This window comes from Pollicipes pollicipes, unplaced genomic scaffold (genome assembly GCF_011947565.3).
Source record: "Pollicipes pollicipes isolate AB1234 unplaced genomic scaffold, Ppol_2.1 Scaffold_3087;HRSCAF=3621_pilon_pilon_pilon, whole genome shotgun sequence".
In the NCBI taxonomy this organism is placed as follows: domain Eukaryota; kingdom Metazoa; phylum Arthropoda; class Thecostraca; order Pollicipedomorpha; family Pollicipedidae; genus Pollicipes; species Pollicipes pollicipes.
In genome coordinates, this window is record NW_023596225.1 from 6631868 (window position 1) to 6636666 (window position 4799).

Genomic DNA, 4799 nt, shown 5'->3' on the forward strand with positions numbered 1-4799 from the left:
CGCGCTCGGGCGGTCGACTGTGCGTCCCGGCTCCGCTCAGGTGACGCGGCCACTATCGCGCACGCGGCGACGAGCGCTGAACGGGCGGCCCAGCCGGACTCGTCGAGTCGGCGAGCAGGGGCGTCTCGAAGGGCTCGGGCACCACTGCCGGCACGGTCCCGCGGCAAGGCACGACCTCCCACAGACGCAGCGAGCAGCGAGCAGCGAGGAGCCGCAAGACGCCGGCGAGTCTGCGCGCGTCCCCGCCGAGTGGCTGGTGAAGGGCGGCGGGGCGCGGTACCAGCTGGAGCCGGTCTACGATCGGAGCCGGGTGCCGACCGCGCGTCCTCCGCCAGCGCGCGTCGTCGCCAACTGAGTCACGGCTTCCTGTTTCCTCTCGGCGGCAGCGCCGGCGTCAGCTGAGTTCCAGCGCGGTGGTGACGTCACTTCCCGGCCGGTCACGCGCTAGCCGGAGGTCCTCCAGGGCGGCGGTGTTCTTTGTAGGCCAGCTCGACCGCGAGGCGCCGAGTTCTGAACGGCTCGCCGCGTGCTTGTACGACGCAACGGAGGGCTGCGCCGGGCTAAAAAAGTCCAGTTGAATGCTACATTGGCGTTGGTTTTGTTCGCCAAGGTCGGATTGAACATCCACCAGCGTCATTTTGAAAAATTTAGTTGAGGCGGAAGGAGAGTGAGCGCTGACGGCCAAATCATCTACCAAACTGCATTCCTTACCGGCTCTATTTGTTTCGTATAGCAAGCCCAGGATGGTGGTCGAAAACTAGAGGACTGGCAGAGCGGAGACTTGGTGGGCTGCTCCCTACCCCGATTCGCAATGTATCGGAGCTACACAAACACGAACCTTTAACTAACTCGTCAGCACGCCATACCGTTTTTGTAACACACTGACGTTTCCATCGAATTCGTGATGGTTAACCAAACTTTTAATGCACGTTAAAGTGTGACTAACTGCCGATCGCCTTCCCACGGCCATATGTCCATGACTGCGTCGGCAGCTGCCGACTCGAGTCGCTGCTGTTCGGGCTTGCCGGCCGTTTCAGGGCAGCGCGAAGGACCACGCCCGGCCGCCACACCCGGGCCCCTATCGGTGCCGTATCAGACTGAGTCGGCTGCGTATCACGCTCGAGGCTCCCTCACTCTCTGGGAAACACACAACGGTCGCAGAGGTCGCTGTCATCATGCTTCAGACGCTCAGAAACCCAAAGCCTTGCCAGGGTTCTGCAGACACCAGACGAAACGCTCATGACGCGATGCCTCAGCTCATGTGTCCTTCCACACAGCCCACCACAGTTCTAACGAGGTCAGAACAGCTTCCATGACACGATGATTCAATTCATGTGCCTATCCGCACAGTTCACCAGTTATACCGAAGCCAGAGGAGTCGCCCATAACGATGCTTCAATTCGTATGCTCATCCGCATAGTTTACCAGTGTTACCAGTGCCGGAAGAGACGCTGATGACACGATTTCTCAGTTAATGTGCTCACCCACACGACTTGCCCGTGTTCTACCAGTGCCAGAAGAAACGCTCATGACGTGACGACTTAGTGCATGTGCCCATACGTACAACTTGCCAGTTCATGGGCCCCTCCGCACAGTATACCAAAGTTCTGCCGACGCCAGAAAGCCTTGTTTGCTCGTTGTCTCACCATGCGATCTGTCTTCGAGTCCGATCATTCAGCCTGCAGTCCGTCCGAAGGTGAGCACATCTCGTAAGCGGACGATGCGAAACAGCCAATGCCTGATCTCCGAGTCCGATCATTCAGCCGCAGTACATCCGAAAGCGAGCACATCGCGTGAGTGACGAGGCGAAACAGCCAATGTCTGATCTCCGAGTCCGATCATTCAGCCGCAGTCCATCCGCAAGCGAGCACATCGCGTAAGTGACGAGGCGAAACAGCCAATGTCTGATCTCCGAGTCCGATTCAGCCGCTCCATCCGCAAGCGAGCACATTGCGTGAGTGACGAGGCGAAACAGCCAATGTCTGATCTCCGAGTCCGATCATTTAGCCGCAGTCCATCCGCAAGCGAGCACATCGCGTAAGTGACGAGGCGAAACAGCCGATGTCTGAACATTCGTCCGAGCGACCTATGCTCCAAACGAGCGCAGGAGCGGGCGGGCTTGTATCTGGAGGGTCAGCAACGCCTAGCTATAGGCAACGCGTAACCGCAGATGGGGTGCACGATTTGACGATTGAAATGTGATAAATGCTTTGAATGTTTCAATGTTAACTACCTGGGCGCTACAACTGTGTTGCTAGAAAAAAATTGAGCGCTTAAAGAAGTCGAGACACCCTTTAAACGCTTTTTTCAATTGTTGACTAAACATCACGAGATGCAGTTTTTCGAGCTGTATAGAATGAAATAAATCTCTTAACTCCATTTCCGAAAATGGTGCCCAGGCCTTTTTACCTTTGGACAGCAGAATTCGTTTTAATATCATATTCCAATGGTGTGAAGAGCAATGATGATAATGGAGGGCCTACCGGTGTTTGTTTTTTGCGGCGTGGCTGGGCGCGGAAAGGCAAGGCGAAGAGTTTGGCCCCACGGCGGCAAACCACAACAGACAAAGCATCACCCATTTGGACGAAGCGTAGCAAATAGTACATTATACAGTAGTAGCACTATTTATGAATTTTGACCATCTTGAATTCCCACGCCATCGTTATCTTAATGAAAAGCAGTGAAGTTCTGCGCATTCCACGCGCACGTTCTTTGGTCTCCATGGCCAGTTGCGGCGAGTTATGACCAGCCGTGGCCAGTTACGGCCAGCTGTGGCCAGCTGTGGCCAGCTGTGGCCAGTGCGGCCAGTTATGACCTGGTGTGGTCAGTTGTGGCCAATCGTGGCCAGTTACGGTCAATGGTGGCCAGTTGTGGTGAGCTGCAACCAGCTGTGTCCTTGGCGGCAGGTTTTGACCACTTGCGATCAGCTGCAGCCAGTTACGACCAGTTGCAATCGGTTGCAGACAGTTGTGACCAGTTGCGGGCCTTTTGCGAAAAGTAGGAATCAAATATGCTTTTGCATATGTCGTCTCTGAGCCTGAATTGCTCACGTTTTAAAAGGCCTAAGGACGTCTTAACACGTGCCCCGGTGGCCGGTTGAATACCCTTTGCTCGGATGGGGGGCGGGGGGGGGGGGGGGTCAATTTGATCCCTGAAACCTCAGGAACTTAGAGAGCTAGAGACACCAAATTCCCAGGGTGTGTCGGCCTATACGTGAACTCACGTCAAAGTTTGAAGTTCCTAGTTCAGGACCTTCGTGTCAAGTAAGGTCAAACCAGGCCAAACTCTAGGTTGGTCTCCCAAAGGTCATCAGAACCTAGATACCTGATCTAAGCAGAAGGACACATGCTCATTTAGGGTCAGTGACCTTGTTTGACCTTTCGAAGGTCATGGTGACCAAAATCACGCAGGGCTGCTTTGAGTTTTCCAACTGAATAAGCGACACAGATTACGCAAGGCAGTATGTCACTAAAAACGACATGTCGACCTTGGTAATTTCAAGTCAGTGAACTATTCTGACCTTTAAGATGTTAAAGGAGGATATATAATACAGCTTCCGTTATCAATAAATTCGAAATTAGCACCACAAACTACCGCATACAACGATTTCTGGAGTAATAAAACATGTTGCTTTTGGCCCTGGTCTGACCTTCATACCTGACCCCAGGTCAATGCCATTTGGTCATCCAATTGTTGTGTTGCTAAGAAAGTATCACAGAGATGTACGGCTTCGTCTAACACTCCGCTGTTGCATCAGATTGAGCCCTAGAAATTGACTTCGATGAATCAATGGCCTGACTGACCAGCCGTAAGTCAGCGACCTTATATGGTGCATCCAAATTGTTGACACCAAACGGTCCACTATTCAATTGCCTACAGTTGTGCAAAATTTGGCGCGGCTACGCCACGCCCGTTAGGAAACCATTCCGGAAAAGCGTTCGAGGGGGTCTTCTTGACCCCCACCCGAGCGTGTGTTGAAACCGTGAAAAATGCTGAGGCCGCGGGCCATCTCCAGAGAAATGGCCCCAAAATCCACCATGGCTACGCCATTGATTGCTGTGGATTAAAGTCCAACATCCCACACAAATCACTAACGCTTCATTAACGGCGATTTCCCAAGCTCACTTCCAGTGTTGATAGTGAATCATATCCACGAATTGATCCAGGTCATTAGCATTTTCCTAAACTGTGCGATGTGTCAACAATTATGACTTTGGACGTGGGAATCCTGTCATGGGTGACATTTTGATATAATGCAAGCGTGAAACTCAGTTGGTGGGGAGATGCATCATTTACCGTCCCAGTTAAAGTACTATCCGAATCAAAAGTGCACAATTCTGTAAATCGATGCTGTTTTTCTCCTGTCTCACGGCTTTTAAGTTCCGTTGTTCATACCCTAATACACAAGTACGCAAGTACCAATGTTAAATTTTCATAATACATGGGTTTGCACCTACAATTCCCTTTGCACATAGGTTATCACATTTGAAACAACCAGAAATATCTGAATATCCAATATATATATATATATATATATATATATATATATATATATATTATATAATATATATATATATACAGATATATATATATATATATATATATATATATACATATATATATATATATATATATATATATATGTATATATATATTATATATATATATATATATATATATTATATATATTATGTATGTATATATATACTATATCATATGCATAACAATATATCCGAACAACAGTCTCATTAAAAAAATCCGATTATCATCGGGCTACATGTAAAAAGCCACTTATCGGT